The sequence below is a fragment of the Perognathus longimembris genome, chromosome 25, assembly GCF_023159225.1.
Source record: "Perognathus longimembris pacificus isolate PPM17 chromosome 25, ASM2315922v1, whole genome shotgun sequence".
NCBI classification, from domain to species: domain Eukaryota; kingdom Metazoa; phylum Chordata; class Mammalia; order Rodentia; family Heteromyidae; genus Perognathus; species Perognathus longimembris.
This window is the reverse complement of record NC_063185.1, coordinates 15,252,757-15,264,480: the sequence shown is the minus strand read 5'-3', so window position 1 is coordinate 15,264,480 and position 11,724 is coordinate 15,252,757. Positions and strand designations below refer to the sequence as shown.

General features: G+C 43.1%; 1 pseudogene; it reads right to left on the bottom strand.

Annotated features, from left to right (window-relative positions):
* Positions 1-7,216: 7,216 nt before the first annotated feature.
* Positions 7,217-7,749, bottom strand: LOC125342177 (annotated as a pseudogene).
* Positions 7,750-11,724: the final 3,975 nt, after the last annotated feature.

The window sequence follows — 11,724 nt, the reverse complement described above, 5'->3', positions numbered from 1 at the left end:
TGAATAAGATTAAACGTTAAGATAGTTCTGTGGAAATTAATATTTGATATTTTAAGCTACCTGGGTACACTTCCAGATGCTTAACCATTACTATGTGAGTGTGATAAATAAATGTTTCCTCACTTTGTACTGTGTTAAGTTTGAAACTGACAGAAATTACAATATTTCCCTTCAGCGCAAATGAAATACCATATACACAGTTTGGAAGTGTCTATTTATAGTTGGAGTTAATTTTCTAATGTCCACTTTATTCTTTCTTTGATCTCATTGAAACTTTATCTGGTGGCTTATGAAGTTATTGTCCAAATAAAAAGTCCTTTGTAGGGGTTGAGACATGGCTCTGTTGGTAGAGACCTACGCAGTGGGTAAAAGCAGCAGGTACCAAGTTTGAGCCTTTTATTAAAAAATAGGTTTTCATTGTCCTTTCTTTCCCTTCTCTTTGTTATATTAAGTCCTTTCTTCTTGACTGAGCAATATTTAAGTGTTCTGGACACTTAGCAGATATTTTTCAGGTTCTGTGATAAGAGTTGATTTTATAAGAATCTTCTAATTGACCTATGGGGCTGTCATCCACAAATTCAGTCTTTGTTAGCAGAATGGGGTTTGTGGCAAAAATTGCTTGGTTCTTGCATAGTTGTCCAGTTAAAATGACTGGGCGTTTCCATTTCTAAGTAGAAAGTTAGAGTGTCCTACCTGCTTAAGAGAAGAGGAAGGAAATTGCATTGGTAAGTATAGTGCTTTTTATGAAAATATACAATTATAGTTAGATGGGAATTGATTACTAAGTTGGATGATGCTAATTTCTCAAAAAGTAACATTAGAATAAGATGTTCACAATCTTCAAAGCTACTTGTTTGGGTGGGAGGAAGTAGCTCAGTGGTAGAACATTTGTGTAGCATGGGAAAGGCCTTTGGTGGAATCCCTAGCATTGGGGGAAAAAGATATCTTAATTCATTAAAAAAACGGGGCTGGAGGGTATGGCTCAGTTGGTAGAGACAATGAGCAAAAAGCATCAAGTGCTGTATCAGACAAAAAATAAAAATAAAAGTTTTCCTGGCATGGATAAGTACAGTTCTTGCCTAGCAAGCACACAACACACAAAAACTTAGTTCTATAAGAACAGACGATTGTCCAGAACAGTGTTGTGAGCTAGGTGTAGCTCGTCCATCACTTGCCTAACATACACATCCCTGGGTTTTATCTTCAGCATAAAACAAAGATGAAGTATTCTGAATACTCTGTGTACTGAGTGTTGACAGAAGTTTGCTTGAAACAAAATTTGTAAAATATGCTTGTTGCTTGGGTTCGTTTTCTTCATCAAACTTCTTATGTGTGTGCTGGTCTTTGGGCTTGAGGGCCTGGGTGCTATTGGTGAACTTTTTTTTTTTTTGCCAGTCCTGGGCCTTGAACTCGGCCTGAGCACTGTCCCTGGCTTCTTTGTTGTTCAAGGGTAGCACTTTGCCACTTGAGCCACAACGCCACTTAGGGCCTTGCACTTACCAGGCAGGCACTCTTCCCCAGCCCCTCTTCTGGCCTTTTCTATATATGTGGTGCTGAGGAATGGAACCCAGGGCTAGGGCTTCGTGTATACGAGGCAAGCACTCTTGCCGCTAGGCCATATTCCCAGCCCTTGGTGAATTTTTTTGCTCTAGCACTTGAGCCATAGCTCCAATTCTGGCTTTCTGGTGGTTAATTGGAGGTAAGGGTCTCATGGAGTCTCCCATCCAGGCTAGCTTCAAGTCTCAATCCTCAGATCACCAAACAGGATTTTTTAATTACATAATTAAAAAAATTAACTGGTAATGGCAAAAATGTACAGATTAATAAGGTTCTATAATGTTTTGATGCATACATTGTGTAATGTTTAAATCAGGTTAACCAACTATTTTCTTGAGCATTTATCATCTGTGGTAAAAACTTAAAAATCATGCTGGATTTTTGAAATTTATAGCACTTTACTGTTAACTTTAGTTACTCTCCACCAGCACACCAGAACCACTTCTGTTTAACTATTGACCAGCCTTTCCTCATCCCTTTCACTCTTTTTCCCTACTTCTACACTGATGGTTCTTTTCCCCTTTTCTTGGCTACATATTAAATATTTGGTGTAGTAGTTTTGTTTAAATGAAAGTATAACATAATCAGTATTCTAGTTTTTTCCAGACTTTTCTTAGTAGGGGAAAAAAGTTACCTCTGTAGTTTTCTGTCTTGATATGTGTGAAAATCTTGATTTAAATTATTTGGAGGAGGGCCTGGGCAAACTTCAGCCTTTGGTTCTGTACCACAGTTCTGTAAGAACCAAAATCCTCAAAATAATTTCAAGATTCTTGTGATTCTCATTTGTTATATCTAGGGTTAAGAATTACTCTTTCCAAACTATATAAATTTAAGAAAACTGGGTTATGTGGTGATGGATGGTGGTGGTTCATTAGTTTGGGTAATAAATGTATTACATTACTCTTTGTTTCTGTGCTTGACCTGTCCTGTATAATTTTTTTTACCTTCAACCATAAATCTGTTCCTAGGAATGGACTTTAAATTTAGTAAACAACTGTTGTTTTGAGGTTCTGTTGCCAGGGGCTAAAACTGTTTTCATTAATGCCTTAATCAGTTCTTACACATTCTTTGAATATTTTAGCCTTTATAAACTTTATAACTTAATTGTATCAGTATTGTAATAAATAACCTTTATCAAAGTGATCATGTATTTGGGACTGCCTGGTAATCTTCATATCTGCTTCACTTAAGCTTTATGTCTTAAGATTGTAAATATATTTTATTTCTGCTTTTTAAAACTTTTCCTGGCCCTGAGGCTTGAACTCAGGGCCTGGGCACTGTCCCTGAGCCTCTGCTCAAGGCTAGCCCTCTACCACTTGAGCCACAGCGCCACTTCCTACTTTTTCTGAGAAGTTTACTGGAGATAAAGAGTCTCAGTGGACCTTTTCTGCCTTGGCTGGCTTTGAACTGTGATCCTCAGATTTCAGTCTCCGGTGTAGCTAGGATTACAGGAGTGAGCCACCTGCACCCAGCTTAAACATTTTTATTAACATACTGTAATTGTACAAAATAGTTTTGTGATATTTTCATCCATGTATGTAAGTTGCATGGTTTCTTTCAATGTAATGTAACGTCTCTCCATTTAAACCCTACCATTTTTTTTTGTGTGCTCTTCCTAAGATTTAAACTCAGGATTTGAGCACTGCACTGAGCTGTTGAGGTTTTTTGTTGTTGTTTGTTTATTCTTTTTCTCAAGGCTACACTCTAATATGTAAGACACAGGCTCCACTTCTAGCCTTTTGGTGGTTAACTGGAGATCAAGAGTCTCACAGGCTTTCCTGCCTGGGCTGACTTGGAATTGTGATCCTCAGATCTGAGCTTACTGAATAGGACTATAGGCATGAGCCAATGGCACCTGGCTGGGAATAGCTATTGGTGTTCTGGTTCTGTAAGAACCAAAATTCCCTTGGCTGGAGTTTGCTTAATCAGCAACCTGAAGACTAGCTTGACCAGTATCCAAGACTGTTGATTTGAGTTCTGCTGAGCATCTGGATCCCAGGTTGCCCCATGAAGCCTACACAGAGGTCAGGCCAACAAACTTCTGGGTAAGGGGTAGAATAGATCCTCTCATGGCCCTGTGAGGTCATGACCCAGTTTCTTAATAGTCTTGCTTAGTTCAGTCCATGGTGAGGACTGAGGTTTGAACTTGGTCCTATGTTTGCTATGCAGAGAGTCTACTTAGTCATGCCTCCAGCCCTCTTTTTCCAGGCCTTTTTTTGTGCTGGTTATTTTTTAGGTAGAGTCTCACTTCCTACCTGAACCTCAGATTTCCTGCTTTTCACTTCCTAGAATGTTAGGCAGGCCTCATTTTCTTTTCATTGGAATGGAGTCTTGTCTAGCTTTGAACCAAGATCCTCAGATCTCAGCCTCCTGGGTAGCTAGGATTATAGGCATGAGCCTGTGGCCTCAACCTTTTTTTTTTTTTTTTTTTTTGCCTTAGCTGCCTTCCAACTATGGTCTTCCCCATCTCAGCCCCCCCCCCCCACACCCAGTAGCTACATAGAGAATATCCAAACAGTGAGCCATAAAAGCTGCTGAAATCATTTGGTAGATGATGGACCAGACATGCATGTTTCTTGAGTGTTTCTTGTTGGCTGCCTGCAACCTGTATTGATCTTTTTATATGGCTGAGTATATAAATACCCAAATGGTCCTTGGCAGAAATATCCTGTCCTCCATAGAATGATAGCCAGGAGCCACCTGTACCTATCCCCTAGCACCATCCCTTTATGTTGAGTGCTGGCATACTGTGCAGAGCTCTAGAGCAGCTGAGCTCAGATTGTATCTTTTTTTTTTAACATAAAAAGTTCTACGAACGTTCACAAATTCTTCCAGATCGAGTGATATGTACATTTCTTTCCTTTTGCTTAATGTCAGCTGTTCCCTCTCTGTCTTGTTCCCTCCCTTCCATCACTGCCCTTGAGATGCTTAGTTCACTTTTCACCAATGTCCAGTGCTGCTGATGGGCCTCTGCTCTACTGTTTCATCTGCTTTCCACTGTTTGTGTGCCCTCCTCTCACCTTCCCTCCATTGTCAGGCTGTGTCTTTCTATGCCAGTGTTTCCCCCTTTGTATTCCCTGGTACTATTCCATGTTGTCTGCTGTGGGCTTAGTTCTTCATGTTTTTGCTTTTTTTACATGTTAGTAATTGCACAAATACTGCCCCGTACAGAACAATGGTGTGTTACTACAACAGCATTTTGTCTTGAACGCATTGCTGACCTTGTAAATAGTTTGAGGTTGATCCAGAATATACATTAGAAGAAAGGAAATGTGAGTTATGTTTGAATTTAGTATAACAAAGATGTAATAACAGTGGAATGTGCTACAAATCCCAGATCTTGCCCTGTGGGCCAGAATTACTCCCAAGAGCTAAAAGAAGAAATTGTAGCCAGTGATGCAGTGCTGAAAAAGACCACATTTTTGCTTCAAATGGCAAATTCAAACCCCATTTCATTTGGGTGGGTTGTAAGGTATTGGGATCCTTACCGGGTTGGGAGAAGTGTTTTCTCTGCCTACAACACTTGCTAAAGCAGCAGCTCATTCACTCGTACTTTTGCTGCTTTTAGCCTGGAAATTGCTCTTCTGATGCTGGAGTTTGAACTCAAAACTTCACTTGCTAGGCATGTGCTCCACCACCTGAAACAGGCCTTCAGCCCTTTCTTTCGGGGTCATTCTAGAGATAACCTTAGCCATGGTGTACCATCTCCTCAACCATCCATAGTATTATGGGGGCGGGGGGAACTGTTGGACTGTACTGTATGTGTTCTAAGAGATGATTTAGCAAACACTTCCCAACCCAGGGCCTTAACACATGCTATGCATCTACCACCTTGGCCTACCAAGGTTTTTTGGTGCAGTATTAGGCTGCACTATCAGCAAATGGAATTCCCATTAGGGGAAGTCAAGGACCAGGGTTTTGATAGGAAAGGGAGTAAAGTGTTCCTTGATTTGGGGAGCACTTGGGAAGACCACAGTGAAAGGTCTCATTGACAGCTGTTGAGAATGCTCAAGGGATATCTGCTGATCTGGCTCTTGTCATTTGATCTAGGCTTTTGCAGTGATTGTAGAATTGCTCCACTGTGGCAGTGGAGCCTGGGGGCCTGGTGATGGCATGGTAACCAGGTTTTGTAGTCCTGGCAAAGTGTAAGCCTTAAGATCAAATTTGCCTTGAGAAAAAGCTACATTATAAGGTATAGTGAGGCGTCACAAGTGCAAAGTCTAGAACATGCTCTATCATTTGAGCCACAGTGCCACTTCTGGCTTTTTTTGTTTGTGGTACTGAGGAACCAAACTCGGTTTCATGCATGCTAGGCAAGCACTCTACCACTTAGCCACGTGCCCAGCCCCCATCTTTAACCTTTTCTACTTTTAATATAAAGCATAAACTGCAGTAAATTGCTACAAAAGTATAAATACCTTCAACATTACTCCTAAGAGGATTCCTATTAATGTTTTAGATAATTTCCTGCAATTACTTGTCTCTCTTCAGAGCTGCTCAGGTTAGTTTTTGTTGTTGTTTTGTTCTTTTACAGGCATGAGTCACCAGTGCCCGGCTCCTTCAACCTTCTTGACACCTGTGTTCCAGATCTCCTGGCTAGTCTCCTTCCTACCTTGCTCTTCGGATCAAATCCCACCCGTTTGCAAAAGAGCCTCAATTTATGTTTTTAGGCCAGTTTCTCCCCTGAGCCTCTCCAGTTATATATGCATCCAGCAGCCTACTGGTGACTCACATGACTTAACATGTGGAACAGTTCCTGGTTTCCAGCCAATCTGGTGTTTCTCAGTGTGTGCTCACACTGTTCTTGACATGCATTTCTCTTACCCTGTACACATCCAGTAAGTAGCCAGACCTGCAAGCACACCTTTCTCTTTTTCTCCATTATCCTTGACATACTCCAAACTCTCTTAAGAAGTTTTGCCTTATGCCTATAATCCTACCTAATCAGGGAGAGGTGTACCAGGGTGTGTGCAAGGCTCTAAGGAGGAGCTTGGTATGTTCCAGAATATTCAAGTCAACATCATTAGAATTTAATGAATGGGTGAGAGTGAGATGAGAGCAAATCAGATAAGCAAAGCATGAGGAGTTTTGTAGGACATCGTGAGAAAGTTGGACTTCATTTGGTCAGCATTCAGCAGCCTAAGACTACACAGCATGCCCAAGACTACACAGCATGCCCCTGTTTGTGGCCCTGAGCTTCTTTGTACTCAAGGTAGTGCTCTACTACTTGAGCCATGGGGCCACTTCTGGTTTTTGAGTGATTAACTGGAGTGTCTTGTGGGTACTTTTCTGCCTGGTCTGGCTTCAGACTATGATCCTCAAATCTCAGCCTCTTGAGCAGTCAGGATAACAGGCGTGAGCCACCTGCGCCTGGCCCACTTCTGGCATTTTGCTGGTTAATTGGAGATAGGAATCTCAGAGTTTTCTGTGATCCTCAGATCTCAGCCTCCTGAGTAGCTAAGGTGATTTTCCACGTATTTACCCACCTAGCATTCTGTTTGTGCTTACCACATTTCACCCACTAGAAGTTATTCTCCTTAGGAACAGATAACTCATTTTTTTCTTGTTTCATATTCTGTGGGGTACAATGGTGCTAACTAAATACTTTTTTTTCCTCTCATTGAGAAGATTTCATTGGCCTTTGGATAGAAATGGGGATTTATTTGCTAGGTTGGATGGCCCCATCGTACTTCTGCTGGAACCAGCACATGGCTGCCTCTTTGCTGCTTCTGTGTTTGGCCCCATTGCAGCCTGTCTCGCACTTCTTGTCTGCGATGCTGAAACCTGGCCAGCACCACATAGAAGTCCAGTGCTTAGGTCGTATTTGATGTCCAGACCAATGTGTTCTTGGATCCCAAAGCCAAATTATTCCAGTGAGAAGTTTTGTCTTTTTTTCCCCCCTAATTCATACTCCTGTACCTCCAGACCTTTCTCCAAGATTGCTTCTGCCTTTGCCCCACAGACTGTGCCGTAGACATCAATCCCTTCATTTCTCTTGACGCCAAAGGATCTGACAGTTGATATAGCTTTGCAAAACATGGAGATCTGCACCGTAGCTGCCAGGTCAGTCTGTCTGCTCTCCCCAACACAGATGTTGAGGCAGAGCTTGTGGATTCGAAGCTCCTGCACGAGGTTCTCCTTTTCACCTTGGTGCTGTGCCATGATGGAGACAGGAAGAGATGCTAGCTATTGTGAAGAGGTATGCTAGGCACAGGTGGCCCATGGCTATAATCCTAGCCACTTGAGAGTCTGAGATCTGAGGATCAGAGTTTAGCCCAAGCAGACAAATCTGAAAGGTTTGTCTCCAGTTAACCAGCAGAAAAGCTAGAACTGGAGACATAGCCCCAATGGTCGTGTGCCAGCTATAAGCGAAAAAGCCAAGTGAGAACATGAGGCCAAGTGTAAGCCCTAGTAACACATATACTAGCAAAAGCAGGGCTGGAGTGATGATTCAAGTGGTAGAGCACCTGCCTAGCAAGAGCGAGACTCTACTGGGTGCAAGTGACTCATGCCTCTTACCCTAGCTACTCAGGAGACTGGGATCTGAGGATTATGGTTCGAAGCCAGCCCAGGCAGGAAAGTCTATGAAACTCAAATTATCTCCAATAAACTACAAACAACAAAACAGAAACCAGAAGAGGAGCTGTGGATCAAGTGGTAGAGTGCTAGTCACACTTGACCTTGCCTCATTGATATCACCCCATTCTGCTCCCTGGAATGCAACTTGGGGCCAGCCTAGAACCCTGTGTAGAGTCAGCTGGCTGCTGGGCTGCAGACAGAAGAGAATGGCCTCTCTGGTGTCTGCCCAGTTTACTGATGCCAAAACTTTGTTAGGGCTCCATAAGAGCCAAAGGGCACAGGGGTGGGGGGGGGGGTGCATAGCTGATGATAATCATTAACTGCATTGTTTTGTCATCCAAAAGCTCTACACTGCCCTGGCCTATCCCTGCCCCAGCTAGCCTTGCCTTTGTAAACTCTTTTCAGAGAGGGACACTGTAGCCCAGATGGCCTGAGGCTGCTGCCAGGGGACATCTGGAGAAACTCAATGAGCTTCCAGGCTAAAAGGGCAGCCTGGGAGACTTCTGAGACAGCCAGCCTGGCCCTCTGGCACCACCTGCTGGCCAGACCAGTCACACTGATAGTGCTTGGGGGCCTGCCTGGGCTGTAGAGCAGTTCTCTGTTCCTCTACCTACCTCCTCTGCATTGGGTGTAGCCACTCAAGTAGAAAGGAGGGTAGTGGGGGGCGTCTTTTGAGAATGAGTGGGACAGAGTGTAGCCATTATAAGATGCTCTGAATTATCTGAAGTGAGTTAACCAGGCTTGAGTTCAAATTCCACCAATCACTGACATGTGGTCTGGGACAGGTCACCTAGTCCATGGCAGCCTGGCAATCCCTCCTATAAAATGAAGTAATATAATAAACAGCTCATAGGGTTGCTGTGACTGCAATATGTAAGTTTCCCTTAGTTCCTGGCAACACTGATTTAGGCAGTGTCACCTCTCAGTCCCTGCCTCACTTGGGCTTGACAAGACCTTCCAATTCCACCTGGGTTTGTGATGGCAAGGGGGTGCAGATAGCCAAAAGGCTAAGGTGACCACCTAAGGTGACCACCTAAGGGGTGGTCACCACACTTAACCTCAAAGCCGCCACAGCAGCTTTCCAAAGGAGGCCTTTACTAGCCCAGGTAGAGGCAAGGAACTCGACGAGCAGCCTTCAAGATACGATGGGGTTGTGGTCAAATAAATCATGGGGTCAGGGATCTTGCAACATTCCTGGCTCCCCTCCTAGCACCTCCCTCTGCTGCTTCAGCCTTGGCAGTGATCGGGTGGCTGTGAAGAAGCTATATGAGGTCCCCCAGGAATGGACTGGCACCCCGCTACAGGCATTACCATGTGGTTATGCTTTTTGTGTGGTGATTTATATGAAGTAAAGCACACCCTATTCAGATTAAGTGAATATTTCACACCCCAGGCTCAATCTCCTACTCTGCTCGCTCGCTCACCGCTGGCGTTCTACCGCTTGAGCCACATCTCTAGTTCGGTATTTTGCTGGTAATTTGGAGACAGTCTTACAGATTTTTCTGCTTGGGCTGGCTTTATATCTTAATCCTCTAGGTCTCAGACTCAGGAATAGCTATATTTACAGGTATGAGCCACCAGTGCCTGGCTGAGTATTTTATTTTTTTAATATTTGCTTATTTATTGTCAAAGTGATGTACAGAGGGCTTACAGCTTCATATGTCAGGCAGTGAGTACATTTCTTGTTCAACTTGTTACATCCTCATTTTCCCCTGCCTCCCCTCACCCTCTTTCCCTTTCCCCTCAATGAGCTATACATTTGGTTTACACCAAATGGTTTTGTAAATATTGCTTTTGTTATGTATAAAACTGCTGCTAGGATTGGATGTGTCTGAATATATCTCCCAAGGGTTTGTGTCCTAGATGTCTGATTCCCCAGTGTGGCAATGTAGAATTGGAAAAAAAAAAAAAGACCTTTAAGAGGCTCCTTACCTCTTAAATGACCTAGTGCAAGGTAATTTGGTCCTGGAGGACAACTTCCCTTAGAAGGGATTAAAGCTGGCCTTGTGGAATGAATGAAGTTTAGGCAGAGAGCCTTTCTTCTGAAGGAAGACCATCCATGCACAAGCCCCTTTCTTCTTTGCCATGGTTTGAGGCAACCACAGGAAGCTCATGTGATAGAAAACTAGCCTTGAGCACAGAAAGGCTCAGGGACAGAGCCCAGGCCCTGAGTTCAAGCCCCAGGACTGGAGCACACACACAAAAAGTCTCACGAACTTTCTTTCCTGCCTGGGCTGGCTTTGAACCACAATCCTCATATCTCAGCCTCATGACATGAGCCATTTTGCTATACTGAGAAAGCATCTTAAAGGAATCCTGTGAATGTGTGAAAGCAATAAAGACTCCATTTACAAAGGGGATTCATTTCTGGAAGTAGATTCTCCATGACTAGACTTTCTCATCCAGACTGCTAGAACTCCATGCTTTTAGTTTCTCTGGAAGATAGTATGCTGGGAACAGATGTAAACCAGAAAATGTTCCTGGCATTGGAATAGTGGGTCAAGCTTCCGTAACTGGGCTGTAATGGCAGGAGCCATTGAGGTTGTAGCCTCAGCTCTGCTCTTCAGCAGCTGTTTGCTATGGGAAAGTATTTGTGTTTGTTTCCTCCTTTGGTGGAACAAGAGGTTTCAATTACAGAGTGCCTGAAGTTAGAATGAGGCCTCTCCTGGCCTCCTCTGCTCTGGAGAGCTCTGGAGCCAGAGGCTCCCTTCTCACACACATACTAAAGAAACTGTAGGGCCAATCCTTTCTGACATGGGTTTCAAATTGTGGATAAATAAAGATCATCTCCAGCCTGTACCCCCACAATTCTGCAACCACCTTGGTTCCTTGAGTGGAAGATTACAGGGAGGGTAAGTATAGTGATAAACCAGTCACCTCAGATAAAACACTACTGGCTCCTTTTTGGCGGTGCTTCATCACTGAACCCCTACTAAGGTTTCTCAACTTACCGCTTGTCTAAGAATCACTGGACTTTGTAAAAGGCAGAGAAACCTGCCCCCATGGAATCAGATTAATTAGATTAGGAGTGGATTCACTTGAGGCCAATTACTTTGTTTTTTAAAATTTCATTTTGCAAACTTGTGTAAAGTTAATAAAACTGGGGACTATCTTTCTCTAGATTACAGCAAGAGTTTGTGTTATGTCAACTTTATTTTAATTTTTAAAAGTGGTTTAATAAATGGTGATGCACTAAGGTTAGTTTTGTAAGTCAAGTAATGAGTACATTTCTTTTTGGACAATGCAAATTTATTTCTTGAAGTAAAAAAAAATTTTCAGCCGAGTGCTGGTGGCTCACACCTGTAAATCTAGCTACTTAGGCAGTTGAGATCTAAGGGTTGAAGTTCAAAGCCAGCACAGGCAAGAAAGTCTTATCTCCAATAAACCACCAGAAAACCAGAAGTGGCACTGTGGCTCAAAGTGGTAAAGTGCTTGTCTTGAGCAAAAAGAGCTTGGGGACAGCGCCCAGGCCCTGAGTTCAAGCCCCACGACCACCACCAACAAAACCACTACATAATACATTCATCTGGATTGATATTCAGAAGGCAGAAAAGGGTAGTCAAGTGAAAAATCACCCCAAATCCCATC